This window comes from Eumetopias jubatus, unplaced genomic scaffold (genome assembly GCF_037043125.1).
Source record: "Eumetopias jubatus isolate StellerSeaLion01/CBP00866 unplaced genomic scaffold, mEumJub1_p1.0 scaffold_3, whole genome shotgun sequence".
In the NCBI taxonomy this organism is placed as follows: Eukaryota; Metazoa; Chordata; class Mammalia; order Carnivora; family Otariidae; genus Eumetopias; species Eumetopias jubatus.
Window position 1 is genome coordinate 187,553,303 of NW_028274809.1, and position 19,341 is coordinate 187,572,643.

A 19,341-nucleotide genomic window follows, 5' to 3' on the forward strand; every position below is an offset into this window, starting at 1 on the left:
CCCTCCATAATGGAGGACTACTCTCTGGGGGAAAGGAATTTACTTGTGTCCTATACCACCCAGGGGAAGGAATGTCCTGACGCCAGCACCCTCTAGCCTATCTGCATGACTTAAAGAAGAAAATGAAAGAAAAGAAAAAGAAGGAAAGGAAAGGAAAGCAAAGCAAAGGAAAGAGAAAAGGAGAAAAAAGAGAAAAGGAAAGAAAAAGCTAAAAACTATGTATGAAGGCCACAGCTCAAGGACTTAGCTCCACTAAAAGACTAGGATTTCATCATAAGGTTATAGAACACTTCTCTCCCAACCTACTGCCTTACCACCAGCGCTCCCGTGTAAAACATTAGATTATAACTGAAGAGCTGGGAGACAGAGATGTTATCTAAAGAGGTTTTTTAAGAAAGTCTAGAAAAATAAGGGAAAGGAATTATAGAGAAATTTGAAAACTCTAGAACCAACAACTAAAACAAACATTAAATGCAAACTCCTAGCCAAATTAACATAAAACCTCACACTAAGGGCCTAACTACCTCAGCATCTATTCACTGACAAATGATGACCATTTTCAACAAAAATTACAAGGACAAAGGAAAACAGCATGAAGAGACAAAGCCAACATCATAACCAGTCTCAAATATGACACAGATGTTGCTATTATCAGACCATGAATTTAAAATAACCGATGACATACCTTCAACCTCACTGATGATTTCATTGGCTGTGTCCAGTCTACTGATGAGCCCACAAAAACATTCTTCCTGTCAAAATTCTTTTTTTTTTCACTTATTACATTTTCTTTTGATTATTTCTTAGCACTTCCATCTCTTTTCTTATATTAATCATCTACTCTAACATGTCATCTGCTTTTTCCATTACAGCTCTCATGAACACAGATGCAAAAATCCTCCACAAAGTATTAGAAAATTGAATTTAGCAATATACAAAAACATCAAACATCACATCCAAGTAAGACATATGACACATATACAAGGCTGGCTTACTATTTGAGAATCAGTCAGTTTAACTTACTACATCCACAACATAAAAAAGACAATTCATATGAGTATATCAGTAGAAGTTGAAAAAATATTTGACAAACTCAAATACTCATTCATGATAAATACACTCAGCAAACTAGAAATAGAGCAGAACTTCCTCAACTTGATAAAACACATGTACACAAAGGTACAGTTAACATCTTACTAAGTGGTGAAAAACTGGATGTTTTCTCCCTAGGATGGGGGAGAAGGCAAGGATATGGTCTCACCACCCTGCTCTAACATCAGACTGGAAGTCATGCTAGTTAATAAAACAATACAAGGCAATAAAGCTATACAGATTGGCAGATGTCATGATTATCTATGCAGAAAACTCCAAAAAAAAAAAAATAAGAAGAAAGACTGCTGGAATTGGTAAGCAAACATACCGGGGTTGCAGGAAACAAGATTAACACAAAAAATTCATTTGCTTTTTTGTATATTACCAATGAATAATTGGATTCAAAATAAATAATGATGTTGACAATAGAACTAACAACAACAAAAGAAAACCTGAGGTATAAATTTATCAGATATGATTACAATATAAGAATCTTGTCTACCCCAGGTCATTAAAATATTCTGCAATGCTTTCTTATACAAGATGGGTAGTTTTACTTTCTACGTCTGGGAGTCATCTAAAATAACATATGGGTATACTTTATCATATTCAGGTATTCTTCTTACATTCCTTCTTACATTCCTAGTTTTAGAGTTTTTAATTATGAGTGTGTCAAATTGTTTTCAAATGCTTTTCCCACATTTATAGAAATAATTGTGTGAATTTTCTCCTTGCATTAATTCATTTTTGAATGTTCAGTTAACCTTCCATTCCTGCTCTATATCCTCTCAGTCATTATGTAGTAGTCTTTATAAATTACTGGTATGAGTCAGGACCCCAGTTCATGTCTTTCCCATAAATTAATCCAATTCAAGCATGATTCATTGAAAAAAAATCTTCCATTTTCCATCAAATTGCCTTATTGTCTCTGTTAAAAAGGAACTGACAAGTACATGCCATTCTATTTCAAGGCCTGCTATTCTGTAACTCTGTTACACAAATCTCTTTGCTTATCCATGTGTCAAATCGATACTATGTTGATTATTGTGAATATACAATAACACTTGAAATCAGGAGGTGCAAGTCATCCAGTTTTGTTCTTTTCCAAGATTGGGTTGGCTATTCCAGTTACTTTGCATTTTCACATAAAATTTATAATCATCAAATCAACACAAAAACCAATACCATAAACTATTATAACTTTAATTAGATGAGAGAAAAATTAAATTTGGGAATTAGATAAATGTGGATGGAATTGGCATTTCAAACAATATTGAGTTTTCTAATCTGTGAACTCCGTGAGCTTCTCCATTAGTTAAGTCTTCTTTAATTATTTTCAGCAAGATTTTAATGCATATCTGTTGTTATAATTATATATATGTATATCTATGAATTTCACGTTTTTGATGCTATTTTAAATAGAATATTTTTTTAAATTTAAATTTTCCAATTGTTTGCTACCAGTACATAGAAATTCAATTGATTATGTATCATTCTTGCTTTCACTAATCTTGTTATATTCACTTATATTTCTAGAATTTCTGTAGATTCCATAGGATTTTACATAAATAATCACGTTACCCACAGATGAAGATTGCTCTTCTTTTCTTTCAGTATTTATGCCTTTTGATTCTTTTCCATATTGCATTGACTGGGATCATCAGCCTAAGGGCAAGTAGGAACAGTAAGCATAGACATTTTTGTTCTATGCATAGAGACGTGGGTAAAGGTTTCTTTAGATACCAACATGTATTGGGTGTGGATAACAGAAGATTTCTCAGCATGGCAGCATTTGATTTTACCCTGAAAATGTCAGAAATTAGTTACAAGGACACGGGAAGACAGAAGACTAGACAAATATGCACAGAGACATTAGACAACTTTAGAGGAGAGTCAGACCAGAGATTATGAAGCAGCTGGTTTGCTTAGTGAAATTCTGGACGTAAGCACAGCCATGTATTCAGCCACAGATCTCTATCTACTATGTGTGAAGCATTGACCAAGCTTTCTGCCTTCTCCTGCAAAAGACACTCCCTTTATCTAAGCACAGCACCTTCTTCAATTCTATTGAGATAAAACAAATCTATTTATCTATCTATTATCTATCTATCTATATCTTTATATCTATAGTCATAGATGTATAGATTTTTGTTTATTTGTCTGTTTTTACTGCTCCAGTCAAGGGAAGGGAAACGTTATTGAGGTCTCAGGGCCCTGGGGCTCTGGCAGGAGGCTGCCCTGCAGCAAAGGAAGAGCAGGTGGAGAGACTTACTTGACCTCCTTCTTGGGGCGCAGGTTGTTGGCGTGGCCACACTCCAGCAACAGTTGACAGAGCAGGGGTGCAGGTGAGCGTAACAGTTGTGGCAGATCATCTGGTTGCAGTTGCATTTCTGGGCCAGCTGGTGGAGGAAAGGCTCAATGATGATACCATCCCGCAGGAGAAGCACCAAGTGCTGGGTGGACTCTCTCTGGGATATTGTGGTCTAAGAGAGCACTGCCATCCTCCAGCTGTTGGCCCACAAAAATCAGACGCTGCTGGTCAGGCGGGATGACCTCCTTGTCTTGGGTTTTGGCTTTGACATTCTCCGTGGTTATCACTGGACTCGACCTCGAGGGTGATGGTCTTGCCGGTCAGGTTCTTCACAAAGATCGGTGTCCCTGTGTTTGCTTCAAAGACACCAGCACCAAATCACTCTGCCACCTCATTGAAGAGAAAGTCCCTAGATAATTTTAATAATGTATTTTAATCACCAAAAATATCAGAATTTCCAAAGGAACTAAATTGAACCTATCCAAATTAAGACTGATTCTGAAATTGCTTATTCCAATGCCTAAAAAGGGAAATGGACACAATGCTAGAGTTTATGAAGTAAGGAAAGATGAGGGAGAGCTAGAAAATTCAAATTTACTCAAGTTTGAAGAAATATGAAGAAAATCATAGGGAATACATAATCTGCATATGAAATAGAGTGAATATTAGGTACCAAAGTGCCACAGAAGAATGTGAAGATCCCTCCTTCTCTTTCTCTCTCTCTCTCTCTCTCTCTGTCTCTCTGTCTCTGTCTCTCTTTCTCTCTCTCTCACTTGGATGACATGCACGTGTTCATTTGTGTGTTGGTATGTATATATAATCATGGGAAATGTGATATACCGTAGTATACAGTGTTCTATTTTCTTCCTTCTAGTAGCTATTTTAGGAAAAGAAAAGCATGCATTGGGGTATTTTTAAATAACATTACATATAAAATGAATGCCATTTTAGCTAAAATAGATCAAAACTTCATGGCCAGTGACAAATGCAGTTGGTAAATAATAACTAACAATGATTTCCTGTTGAAGGAAGTAATTAAAATCCAACTTGTGAACCATATAATTTGTGTGAGTGTGTAGATCTGCACTAGGTGATTAAAACTGTAATCACTTTTTTTTATGGGTTTCACTTTGAAATGACTATAAAGACTTAAATGTTGGGAAATGCTATCTACATTGTTACTGACTCAAAGTAACTTTCCTAGATTATAGTCTCCAGGAAATGAGACCTCTGTAGAGAAATAAGTAAAACGCACCTTTTCTTAGAGATTTTACTGGCTGTTTTTTGTTTTTAAAGAAATAGTCCATCCAAAGGTAAATGAGAAAAAAAATTTAGTTCCACTAGAACTTCTCGACTTAAATTAATTTCCACTTAATTTTCCTTGAAACATTTGTTATATATGTTCCAAAATGTACATGCAGATAGAAATCAAAACAATCTATAATACCTTCAAATGCATTTGTTAATTCGTTCCTAGGGTTAAGCAGAAATTATTTCCAAGAGAAAATATAATTTGATTTTAGCTGGGACAGTGATCATTTGATACTGAATGAAGTCCAATAAAGGTTCTTATTCTAATGCAATAGTAATAGAAAACATTTGGGAAATTTGCTTTGCATGTATGTACTTAGTGCTTAAACAACTTACATAATATATATTGAAGATGTTTTGGCATTTCTTGTAAAATTAGAATGCTGTTAGAATTGCTGTGTATTTTCCAAGGACACTTTGGTCTCTGGTTAGAGGACATCCTTAGATATGCCCTCTCTTCTCTCTTCTTAAAAGTCCCCTCCCAATTTCTTATTGATACCACTGAGCTCCCTATAGACACAGACCATCAGTCTTGTTGTTGATGTACAAGGTGAATATTTGGGATTTACTCTGTTTTGCTTACTTTCTGCATTCAGCAGGCACTGCAGCTCAGTGCTCTCCTGAAGCCAAATAACTTAGTGCATATTGCCAAAACTTCAGACGTAACAGAAATAAAATCAATAAATCACTGAAGAGATAATTAGTAAAAGTTTATTGTGCACACACACAAAAAAGACATTTTGCAAACTGGGAGCACTCATACCAAAACATGGAATGAGGTTCAGGGATGTATTGTTATAAACAGCTTATATAGTGAGAAGCAGTGACTGTGCTCTTCACAGTGAGAGGCTATAGAATTAGAATTTTTTAAAAGATTTTCTTTATTTATTTGAGAGAGAGAGACAAAGAGCACAAGCAGGAGGAAGAGCAGAGGGAAAGGCAGACTCCGCACTGAGCAGGGAGCCCAACACGGGGCTCAATCCCAGGACCCCGAGATCATGACCTGAGCCAAAGTCAGATGCTTAACCCACTGAGCCAACCCAGGTGCCCTTAGAATTAGAATTTTCTTAAATAATAGAGAATCCAGTCAGTGATTACCTCATATCAACCTTGGGAAACAGTTCAATTTTGCTTCTTTCAGAAACATAAGCAAGAAATGACTCAGGTCAAGTTAGCCTTGCAAAATTACTTAAACGAAGCTGCTTGTACAACTAAGGTGGTTTGTCTGCTCAGGCAATTTTCAAAGCTGGTCTCGTTTGTTTTTTATGTTAACACAACTTTCATGAGCAGTCAAAATGCAAATAATTGCACAAATTACTGTACTAATTACAAACTGATAAATGTTATGAAAAAGAAGTAGGAGTGAAGAAATATATGTACATATGTATTTATATGATAATGCATAAGTATACTTTAATACTTTATCTTCATATGTTTCCAGTTTTATATATATATATATATATATATACATACATAAACATAAACACAGAGCAACAATGTTTTTAGGTGTGTGTATGCATTGTTGTCCTTACTCCTCTTTCTCTGGCAATTCTTTTTTTTTTTTTTTAAGATTTTATTTATTTGAGAGCGAGAATGAGATAGAGCATGAGAGCAGGGAGGGTCAGAGGGAGAAGTAGACTCCCCGCTGAGCAGGGAACCTGATGCGGGACTCGATCCCGGGACTCCAGGATCATGACCTGAGCCGAAGGCAGTCGCTTAACCAGCTGAGCTGCCCAGGCATCCTGACTCTTCTATTTTCTTTTATTTTTTTAAATTTTTTATATAGATTTTATTTATTTATTTGACAGAGAGAGACACAGCGAGAGAAGGAACACAAGCAGAAGGGGTGGGAGAGGGAGAAGCAGACTCCCCACTGAGCAGGGAGCCCAAAGCGGGGCTTGATCCCAGGACCCCGGGATCATGACCTGAGCTGAAGGCAGATGCTTAACGACTGAGCTACCCAGGCACCCCTCTTCTATTTTCTTAATAGTGAATTTTAGAAGAAATTCCATGTGTTATTCTTTTTTTGTGCATGAGACAATAGATAATGGTATCATTAGGGACACTATTTCCAATATCCTATCATTAAGGTAAATGATAAGTTGTATTCTCTTATTTTTATAAAGAGAGAAGCCTTTCTTCCTTTTCTCCACAAGCTAGATATTCAAATAATCAACTTAATCCCTAGTTCATAACAGATGCAGGAATGTTTTCAAGTCTACTGAGAAATCTCAGGATTAAAACACATTAGAAACACATGACTGACATGTATATGGATGTCTCACTTAAAGCCATCACCTTTTATGAAAATTCAGATTTAATTAAAATAATAATAATAATAAACATAGAGACCAGGATTTATTTTATAATGAATTAAACTTGGCAACGTGGGAAAGTTCTATACAGTGTGTTTCTATTTTCAACAATAAATCATTGCACAGGAATTAAATTTATACATAATATTCAGGAATATATGTATGTATCTATGTGTGGGTTACAGAAAAGTTATCATGGTATACAAGCATAACTTTTAAACTTCCTTATTTAAATATAGTTTGAGGGGCACCTAGGTGGCTTAGTTGGTTAAGCGTCTGCCTTGGGCTCAAGTCGTGATCCCAGGGTCCTGGGATTGAGCCCCCAGGTCAGGCTCCCTCTTCTACCGGGAGCCTGCTTTTCCCTCTCCCTCTGCCTGCCCCTCCCCCTGCTTGTGCATGCTCTCTTTCTCTAGCAAATGAATAAATAAAGTATTTAAAATAAATAAATAAAGTTTGAAAAGTCTCTGAGAACACTTAATATTTGCTTTTCACTGCAGCAGAGTGAAGATATTGTAATGATCCTGGTCAGAGGGAATGGGCAAAATGAAGTATTACTAGATAAAGAAATTATTAAGTCCCAAATCACAAAATTTGAAGCTCTGATGCAGACTGTAGGAGGTAAGTGGAGACTTGCTTTTGGAATTCTGACTGTGGGCATCGGACTTGTAGGTGACACAAGGCTGAGCTGCACAAGCCCCGGTCTTCAGAAGCCTGCATGCTTTCTTTCTTTCATGATCTCAGAAGTGTTTAAGCTAATGCTGTGATGTATTAAAAACAACCCAAAGGCATTCCTTTGGGAGGCATTGAGAAGCATCCAACAGAAGATTCAGTGACTCCAGAACAGGACAGGACAGGGAGATCGGGCAGGAGATGTCAAGCTCTCTGCAGGAGAAGCCTTTGTGCAGTCATCTTTCCTAACTCCAGAACCAACATGGAGAAGGGCCCAGCACATGGCTCCCGTGGAACAAAGGCAAAAATCCAGGACAACAGTAAGCAAGCCAATTACTAGAAAAGAGCTGAGAAACAGAAAAGAGAATATTTGGGTTGCCTTTTTTTTGGTAACCAAAATTTGCTATTAAAGAACTCGAGATATGTTTAATTTAAATGTGCAATAGAATGTGTTAAAGTGGTTATATTTTTAAACCTGTATATATTTCCAAAACAATTTCTATAAACCATAAAATTCCTACACCACTTCAGCCACCAGGTGCCTGGAAACATCAAGCCACTCTGGTCCCCCACCCTACTCAACACACACGCCATGTTTGTTCTCGTCTTTACAGTTTTCAGTTTGCTTTCTAACTGCTAATCCAAATGCTCTCCCCCCATAAAAGTGGAAGCCTGGAACCTGTTTCCACTTTGGAGGAAAAGTGACATCTCCACAGTATAAACTCGTCCTGGGGGCAATCAGAGGTTCCCCAGTTCCTTCAGCTGCTTTCATTCCTGGGGGAATCTGGACTCCTTGCTCAGCAGGGAGCAAGAAGTCATGCTTACCTCGATGGGGCCCCTTAGGGGATAGAGGGTCTATCTATTGAAATCCACAGGCATATCATACACAACAAGAAATCCCTTCCATTATGCTCCTCTGAAGGGCTCTCTGTCCCCAAAGTGAATGCATATGATATTTATCATTGGAAAACAACATTTTAAACATGTCTAAGTGAACTTTCTATTCATCCATCAATGCCCAGATTGACATTTATGACTCCCAGAAGGACTTTCTAATTTTTCTCTGGGTATAACTTCGTATGAAACGTCATGCCCCCAAAATTGTCTATCTTACATTATTATTTATACATACCCTGTGTCCCTTTTATAACATCAAGTTCTTGAAGTCCATGAACTGTATCTAAACATCTGCATGTTTCCCACAGGATCTAGAAAAGTGTCAGCTTTAAATATATTCCTTCAATTGAAATTAATTAAAACATTACTCTAAATTTTTATCACATATATTTTCTTCATAGCGAGGGCATAGGGATGATGGTTATGTCCCGGATCTGTTTTGTTTGCATTGAAAATTCATAAATGAGGGGTTCGTTTGTACTGAGTCTCCTTCCCAAATCTCTGAGTACCACGTCACACCATAACCTTACGCTAAGAACCAGATGTTGTAAAGCAATGCACCAGTGTTGTTCAGATTTATGGGAGATTTCAGAGAAAGTGTAGTGCTGAAATAAACGTACGAAAACTCTGGGAGCCTGGTGTGCAGGTGAGCTCGCAGGCACTCTGGAAAGCTACATATTATTTTGATAATGAAGATTCTGAACTTGGGTCTGGTGCCATGTTGAATGAGGTCAATCCAGGAAGTTCTACTTCGAAAATGTGTGTTATTATAAAAATGAACAATAAAAAAATTTCTGAAACAGTTTTAAACTTGTGAGATGTTAACCCTTGAAGTTTTTCCACAGTCAGTGAAATCTGTCACTGAGTAAGTGCAGGGCATACCAGCTGTAATTGCCTGACGAGGGTCTACACTGATTTGGAATGGCAAGAAATTAAAAATGTCTTTGAGCTTGTTTTGCAGAGGTGCACTGTATTTTTTTTTGCTAATTTATGTTTTGTGTTAATATGTAGTTGAGTTTAAGTATTTTAAAAACTAGCAAAAAAAGATAAAAATAAATACCTATCACCTTTTCATCAAATATTATAATTTAGTCATATTAGTGTGAGCATAGTCTTAATGAATTAATAAACTGTAGATACAGTTGAAGCCCCATTTTGCGTCTTCCTTGTTCATTCTGATTCTATCCTTTCCCAAAGAGTTCATTATTTTCAATTTGGTGTTCATCCCGAATACAGTTGCTAAAGAGGTTCCTCTAACATAAGATCTTCATATTTAATATAACAAATTCTTGCATACTCCACATCATTGTGCATCTTGCTCCTTCCAGTAGGCATTTTAGAATATGTATCCACATTGGTGCACATGTCTGTGGGCTCATTCTGCCTCCCAGCTGCCTCTCTGGCCAAGGTTGACATATCTTATTAGACACTAAACAAACAGACAAAACCCAGTTTTGGTTTCAAATTTATTGCCACTTCATCTCTCAAGACATTTCTCCAGAAGTTTCGCTGCCCTTGAGTTTACTCTTGCATAGTGCTGTCATCATTTCAATCTACTTCCACATGTGGGCTACTTGTTTCTGTTTAAGTAGATAATATCTTAAAACAGTAATTTTAATAAAAAAAATTAAGGCACACTGCTATTCAAACTGTGTTTATCCATTATCAGTCTTGGTCTCTTTAGCTGAGTTTAAAATTACCAGTGAACAGTTATTTTTTTGTGATTACTTTGAAGTTATTAGTCATTGCCTTTAAGTTTTTGTTTTGTTGTGGTATAAAACACATCACATAAAATTTACTATCTTGCCTATTTTTAAGCATATGGTTCAGAAGTTAAATAGCTCTCAGAACCTTTTCATTTTGTCGATCTGAAAATCCATATCTATCCGTAGCCCCACCCCGGTGACCATTGCTCTACTTTCTATTTCTATGCATTTGACTACTTTAGAGACCTCATATATTTGAAATCATACAGTATCTCCCTTTTTATGTCTGGTTTAGCTCACTTGCCAGAATGTCTTCAAGGTTCATTCATATTGTAGCATGTGACAAGATTCTCTTCCATTTTAAGCATGAATAATTTTCCATTGTACGTACATATCACATTTTTTCATCTCTTCATCTCTTGATGAACATTTGTCTTGCTTCCACCTTTTGCCTATCGTGAATAATGCTGCTATTTTCTTTAAGCTTTGTGTTTTTACCATTAGTCTGGTTTTCTTCACCTGTAGATCATCTATATCTTGTACCTTTAAAAATATCACTTTATACTAGGTATTCTTTACCATTATTACCATATACTTAAATAGGAGTTTCTTTCTTTTATCTTCCATGGCAATCACAGTCATTTGCAGTAGAAAACTATTCTTTTTCACATTCCAGAAAATTGTTTGTTTCTCCTGCAATCACTATTATACACACTAGACACGACAGAGATTCAGTTTTTATCCTACATGTTTATAATATTTCTTAACATTTTTGTTTTTGACTCTCTGTATTGATTTTTATATAAATCCCTTATTTCTATTTTCCAGTTCATTATTTGTTTTTTGCTTTACCATATCCAGTCTAGAATGTATCCCAATCATTTGCTGTATTAAATTGAATCAGCATACTTCCAAATATCTAATTCATCATTTTTTATCTACCTCTTTTTACTTTATATATGTCTGTTTTGTGTTCAACTTATATATTACAATAATTAAAGTTGAAAATTACTTTTCAAAGCCAGGCAGCCTATTATAAATTATAGGAAAATCTCAATTTCTCAACCCTACACTTTTTTATATAAGTATTTGTTATAAAAATGGTGTTAACTAGGGATGCCTGGGTGGCTCAGTTGGGGAAGCTTCTGCCTTCAGCTCAGGTCATGATCCCAGGGTCCTGGAATCGAGTCCTGCACTGGGCTCCTTGCTCAGAAGGGAGACTGCTTCTCCCTCTGCCTGCAGCTTCTCCTGCCTGTGCTCTCTCTTTTTCTCTCTGACAAATAAATACATAAAATCTTTTTTAAAAATGGTGTTAAGCTATAAGCAATGTGTTTTATAATGAAACACAATTATGCACAATTGTACAACACAATTGTACAAAGAAAAGAAAAACAATTATGCTAAGCCTAATTGTCAACCCACCAATTACCTATGCTAGTCTCATATAATAAGTTAACTTCATTCTCTTCCATGAATGACCCTAAGATTCAGTGCCATGAAAGCAAGTGGTCTCTTCCTTATAGATGAAGTCTTTTTTGGGGTGGTGGGCATTGTCCACTGACTACAGATCACTGGTGAATTTGGACTATTTTTTTGTGTTCCTGGAGTATTCTGCTGTCTATAGCAATTTGAAGAGGTTGGAATAATAAGTTGAAACAGATATCTGATTTCAAAATTCTATAGATGATTTGGTCTGTATCTAATTTTTAGGTACATGTTCAAGGCTAAGCTTGATATTTAAGAATGAACTTAATCCTCAGACAAATAGAGAAAGAAATTGGAATTAGTATACAAATTGAGATGCAGCTTCTCATAAATGCTTTTTGAAGGTTTTCATGGGCCAGTTGGTGCTTCTACATGGCCTATATTTTAGTCTTAAATACATTTTGGGGGAAGAGATCATTTTTATTCTCCTTCATTTTAGAGGAAGAACTGAGGCTCATAAAATCCGATCACTGCCACAAGGTCATATGGTAAGTGAATGCCTGGGATTTAAAACCAAGTTCTGTATCTCCAAATCCAGTGGTCTTATTTTATCATAGCTGCCATATGGAAATATCAACTTGGATATCCATCTGTGATATTTCCATAGCCTCTTGCTTCAGTATTGTTGGAGTTCCAATAAAAATCTAACTTCAGCATTTTCTTCGGTCATATAATAGTGAGAATGTGCTGCAAGTTTCTAAGCAAGAAATATCTTCTGAATCTTGTGTATCCTCACAGCAGGGAACGCCATTAAAATGCTCGTTGATTTAGCAGCTCCCTGAGAAGAGAACGACAAAGTAACTCAAGGGTGGAAGGACAGACTCAAAGGACAGGTAGAAGATTAGAAAAGGCAAAGTAAGATGACCCCAAGTTGAATTTCTGTCCAAAGTGTAGCAACAACTATTCAGGGAAAGAATAGCTCAAGGGGCAGTTTGGTCCCTATCATAATGCCCGCTGTGTCTGCCACTGTGTTCATCAGGAGAGCAGTGTTGAGTTATTTCTGAAGTTGAAGAGGATGACTGCTCTCGGTAACTCTGTAGGCTGCCAACAGTGAAGGGAGCTCATAAAAGATTACATAATGTCTTTCTAATCCTCCAGACCAAACTAAAATCTCCTGACACTTTTCCTCTTGTCAACTCAATGTGTGCTTTACTTTATCTGTTGTTTATTTTTCCATTTTAAGGGAAGTAATTTCCCTGACGATTCCTATCAAATACTACTATACAGTTTGCACTGATCACTTGATCGTAAAAGCTCAGTAACATAAACATTTAAATGCATATGACACAAAGCTGTATATAGGGCAAACTGCCATAGACATTGATTGGACTTGTATTTTACAGAGTAACAGAATGAGGACAATGGACTTAAGAGCAGAGTATACTCATGCTTTGCCTAAAAAGCTTGACCGACTCTACTTATTAGTATAGTCTGAGAACATTTATAGTTGGAATAGGTTGGATAATCAAATCCTACCAATGTTGATATACTTCAGTTTCCAATTTCCCCAATGACTTGGAAATTAGCTATTGAGCTAATCAGACTAAAACTGCCAGAAGTTGCTAAGCCACAGGGGCAGTTCAGCATGAATAATCTGTGTACTGAAATTGATGCCATTCAACCACATGAGAGCTGGTGGCCAGAACCTAAGTCTGAGATGAAAAAAACTGTAGTTTCCTTTCAGCTGGCTTGACTTCCCAAATATACATACTGATATTTTCCCTTGGGCCTCCGGCGATTTCAGGGTAGTGGTCAGAATTCTGGCACTCGTGTTGAACTTGTCTCTCCCAACACGTTTCTCTTTATTATTTTTTCTTGGATAGAGCTCTAATACACCTTTTGGATAACTTTTTTTTAACTATATTTAAAATTCAGTACAACTAACATAGGCAATTTTCTATGACAAAGGACAAAGCTTATAGACTTAACAGATTCACTTGTAGACTAATGATCTCAATTTAATGTAATGGGGATTCTGGCAGGTTGAGTGATTTATTCAATGTCAAAGAGTCAGTGAAAAGCATAACTTGGATAGACTACACTAATAACCTATTTATTATTATTGTTATTATTATTATGCTATTGTCATTCCTTATTCAATTCAGCCAAACATCTAATCTTCATGAACATCATGAAAGCATTAGGAATGGTTCAGGCCTAATTTAGACCCAACTCCTAAAATCTGCTGATGTTCATATGATATAAAGAGAAATGATTTTTCCACTCAGTAAATACAAAGTAAATTTGGTGGATAGGACATGTAGATGGATGTGTAACTAAAATATTAACATGCCAAAGATGTCATAGAGTTAATTGTTACAAGAGTGCACTATTTGCAACACATAGCTCCATGTGACAAAGTATTGGGGAATATCACCACACCTCTGCATGCCTCAGTTGCTGTAACAGGAATGAGATAGATGGGTGACCTTGGCAATCCCTCTTAGCTACAGACTACAAAGCTACTGACTCAAAACTAAGGGATACACTTTCCCAAAGCCTTCTGTTAATCTCAGGGCTGTAATGTCAAGGGTACAAGACTCATAGGAAAAGCCCTGAAGAGCCAGAAGTAATGCAGGTCATCATCAGTTCATAACTTTCCTTTTTGGGTGCATCTCACATTTTGGGGGATAATTTACAAGTTTGCTTCAGGAATGAGAGTAGGAACTTATGTCATTTCTATCCCTGTCATAAATGATCTCAGTCTCTTGACTTTCCCTACTTTATGCTCCTCTTAATTCTCCTTTGAGTGAATTTTATCCCACTTATCTTTGGCCAACCACTCAACTATGCTAAGCTGTAATCTAGCATATCTCTAGCTAGCAAATACATTCCAACTTATTTCATAAATAGCAAAAATGAATAAATATATCCAATATTATCCATTCAGGTTGAATCTTTTTTGCACTGAATGGATGGCTATTTTCAACTTGGTTGTACACTAAGACCTTTACTTTTGGCAACTGAGAGCACAGATCTCCTGGAACAAAGAGAAGAATCGATTCTGAGGCAGGGGCAGAGCAGTTGGGCGGAGTTGCCTTTTCTTCCCCAGGGTGGAGTGCCTCCCCTGTTCTCACTACATCTGGTAGCACAGATGGCAGGAAAATTAATAGGAGGGAGGAAGCATTGACCTCATGTGGATATAAACAAGTTCTGAGACTACACAGGCAGGCAAATCCGATAATAGCCTTAAAAGAGACCTTGAAAGTTCATTGAGTTCAGCTCCCTGCTGCTGATAGAGCTGTGCTTAACAAAGTCCGATGTCCTGGGTGAGCATCCTTGAGATACTGTGCCTAGAGATACTAGAATAGGTCACTGAGGACAGCCATGCAGTGCATCTCCTTAGGTGAGTGTCGAAGTAGGATATGAGCATCTGTTTTATATTAGTATATCTTGTTGGAGATACAACATGAGAAAAATGACTGCTTAATGTGCTTCCTATCGCATGGACTCAACCCATTATTAAATCCTCAGAGACAAAGAGCCTATAAAAAGATGCTCATCTTGAAACACATTTGTAGGGTTAACCCAACTAGCTTATTTCAAGAACATGTTGGTAGTTTACATTAATCACTAAACAAGTTATTTGTTGATTAAAGAATCATTGAGCTGAAAATGACCTGGGTTTTGTCCAGCCTTGGACTGGCCATTCAGACATGGTTGACAGGCTGATGTAAAAGTCATTCTCATCTCCCTCTCCCTCATCACCTCCCATTAAAGGTGGTCCCATTGGCAATGAGCCTTAAACCAAGGCCCACTGGAGGGTTTTACAGAAAAAGATGTGCTTTTCTGATTAAAGGGATAAATGGATCTCATGCTGTGCTTTCTTCCCTTCTACTTTCCTTGAACATGGACTTGATGATATATTGCAACCATGGAAGCAAAGCAAGAGAATTGCAAATTGCTGATATTGTTCCAGCAGCCTTCCTGGCAACACATTCTTGTTATATGAAAATAATTAACTCCTATTTTTGAGCCAGAATTAATTTATGAACTTCATTTGAAATACAGCTAAATGATGCACTTACTAGTGTCTAAATATTCTTTAAAATATCTTAATGGCAAAAGTCTATGTCATGGTAGTCAGAGTAATATTAATCCAACACTTACTCTATATATTACCTCAACTATTATATTTAGTTTTTATAATCTAGAAAGCACTTTCAAATACTAAATCACACCCAGGTTTTTTCTTAGTCTTGACAACTATTTTTACTCCAGTTATTTTTCATCCATATCAACTAAAAAAGCCCTCCTACTGTATATTAAAGATATGCATTTCTCCGTCTAAAATTAAATTTGGAAAAAGTGCTAGATGGACATATATGACAATCTAAAATGAAATTTGGAAAAAGTGCTAGATGGACATATATGACATTTCTACAAAATGAAACATAAAAGGGATTTTTCTGAGGCGTGTTTGAAAACTGTATATGTAGACTATGAGTCCCTGTATGACCAAAGATCAGGGGATTGAGCTAAATTTGAGTATTCCCAATATTTTTCAAATAAATCCACTGGTACTCCCAAATTGTATGAACCCGTGATTCTCTAAATTAGCATGCATCCAGGCCCTTTAGAAAACCTGCTAAAACACAGATACTTGGCCCCACTTCCAAAATGTGATCCAAAAGGTCTAGTTGTAGAGTCCAGCAATTTACATTTGTAACCAGCTCCCAGGTGATCCTGATAATGCTGGTTTGAGGAACAAGTTTTCAGTAGCACAAACACAAGAGATTTCCAATGATGCTTATTAATAAGGCTTTATACTTTCACTTTTTCAATATGGGAGAGACCAACTAATCTTTGGGAAAGATGTTGCCATATGCTCATTCAAAGCCATGTTTCTGTTTAATATGGCCCTTACATAGCACTGGCAAAGTTCTAATTCATATTTAGATCAACAGCCTGATTTCTCAGGCATCTGACTCTTAAACTTATGTAAAAACATTTATGCAAATAAGCGGTCTCCCCACTCCAATTCTGGTAGCTACTGTTTCAATGGGTCCCACCATTTTTATCTTTGGAATTCATTATGATCCATTCCAGGTCCTGTTGCATGTGAACAATCTTTAAAAAACATGTTAATACTATAATAAAAGAGCATGCTGGATCTAAAATTCACAGAAAAATACATGACTATGTTGTGATGCAGTGATCACATTTTCAATTTTTAAAATTTCCATTTAAATAAGGAAGAAAGCATGTTTTTTACTGATCAGTATTCTTTTCTTCTGTTTCTAGTTTTAATCACACACACACACACACACACACACACACACACATTCACAAGTTGTGCATGCTGGGGAATGCTGGGAAGATGCTACTTTACTCTTGATGGAGAGTACAGGCTGCTGTGATGAATCTCATGCAGCAGGTGTCTGATGGACTATTATTTAATTTCTGCTTTGGGGAAGAGCAATCAAATGGTAGCTGTTGGTATTTGTTTAATAAAAACTCCAGATGTTGACAATGTTTCCCCATGGCCATTGATATATAATGATTTGCACACAGCTGCTAAAAAACCATCAAGCCCCACTACTTCATGATTATCACTGGGAATAATTCTTTTTTTCTTTGTGTGTTTTATGCACAGCCCTCATGGCATGACTCACATATTTCTTGAGTGTTAAACTGAGCCAGCTAAATAAGATTTATTCACATTTTTTCCTTTATATTTCTGCAAAGAGCTCTGTCACACAGAAATGGGGGCATTCTGATGTAACAATAGAATGTCATCATTTCGAGCCACTAGTTACCCTGAAAATGCTGTGAGCTACACATATTTATATGGGGCAGAGTTTTGGCAAATTTTTGTGGTAAAATACATATATTTGAACGTTGAACACAGGCAAAGAGAGAGAAGCACAAAGATTTTGTTGATTTATTAAAGGGCAATTCAGATTCAGACTCACCAAGCATTTGAATTTTTCCTGGAATTAAAAAAAAAAAATTTCCTTACTTTTATTTTTTTTACAGTGAGCAAATGTCAGAAAGGGGAACATATTAAATGTGTTCTACAGCCATAGACGTATTTTCAGAATGGTTTTTGAGTTGCTGCAGGATTGATGGATAGGTGGTGTTCCCCAGAGAGCAAAGACAAGTCCTTTCTAGATATTTTAAGACACACAAGAGGGTGATGGGCGTCCAACAAGAGTTAAAATGCTTAACAGCAGCAAATGTCATGTTCATTTCTTTCTTGTTTTTTCCTTTCAGTTACTCATGGGTGGGCTCCTTTAAGAAAATGTGGGTAATCCTCCTGTGGCTCTTTAGGGGAAGAGAGACCAGCTGAAGACGTAGGTAGCAGAGCTGCTATATGGCCCTACTCGGTAACTGGACTCAGCCCACAGACTGGGCAAGAGGTAGGGGCTCTAATTGGTCCAGTCTTCAGGGAGGTGGAGATTGAGTTCTGTCTGCTCCCCTGGCCTTCCCAGTCTCCATAGGCCACCCCAGATCTATGACAAAGCTGGTCTCCCTCTCTCTCCTCTGCAGAGCGTCCCTTACTGTTGGGATAAGAACAGCCACAGCTACATACAGCAATGCTGAACTCATTAATAAGACATGTGTGTGTTAAAAACTGCATAAGGGACACTGAGTGATTATAGAATATTGTGTCAGTTTCCTACTGCTGCTGAAACAAGTTACCATGAACTTACTGGCTTAATACAACACAAATGTATGACCTTAGAGTTCTGGAGGTCAGATGCATGGAATGGGTTTAACCTGGTAGAGATTTCAGTGTCACCAGGGCTGTGATCCCTCCATAGTCTCTAGAGGTGGCATCATGTACTCACATCTTCCAGCTTCTGAGAAGCTGGTGGCGCCTCCTCCATCCTCAAAGCCAGGAGAGCAGCACCTTCCAATATGTGGCCTGCACTTCCCTGGCTGCATCTCACTCTCTTGGACTCTCCTTCTTCCCTCTTGTGAGGGTTCTTGTGATTACACTGGGTGATCCTGTCTACTCCCCCATCACAAGACCCTTGACTTCATCACATCCGCAAAGTCCCCTCTGCCCTAAAACAGGCTGCATTCACAGGTTCCAAGGATGATAACACACACCCCTGGGAGAAAATTATTCTCTCTACCACAAGCACTACAAAGATTCTAAACCATCCTTATAAATTCCAGATGAGACCAGGTCATTCACCCATGCTCTGTATAGTTAACTTTAGGGCATTGTCAATTAAAAACAAAAAACAAAACAAACAAAAAAAACAAACCAAAAACAAAACTCTGATTTACAAGAAGTTCCAAACTGTTCTTTTTAAAAAATAGTTTTAAATAGTTAAATGTTGCAGAGGCCTAAATAAGATTACAAAGAGCACATAAGATTTAAGGCAGCTATTTTGGGCTAAACTATACTAATTACTACTAATTAACTGATTATAATATGAAGATTAGAATGTCAAGGCATATAATTTAACATAAACTGATTTGTAATGGAACAGGCATGATTGACACTTTGTCTTCAGGGCTCTTTCTACTCCCCAGAGTTTATTTATGCATGTTCATTTTTACCTGATGGTAGAGGATAGCAAGACCCGGAAAGCAAAGT

At 37.0% G+C, this 19,341-nt stretch overlaps 1 pseudogene; it reads right to left on the reverse strand.

Annotated features, from left to right (window-relative positions):
* Positions 1-3,360: 3,360 nt before the first annotated feature.
* The window catches only part of LOC148164783 (ubiquitin-ribosomal protein eL40 fusion protein pseudogene), an 86,640-nt pseudogene continuing 70,659 nt past the window's right edge, over positions 3,361-19,341 (reverse strand).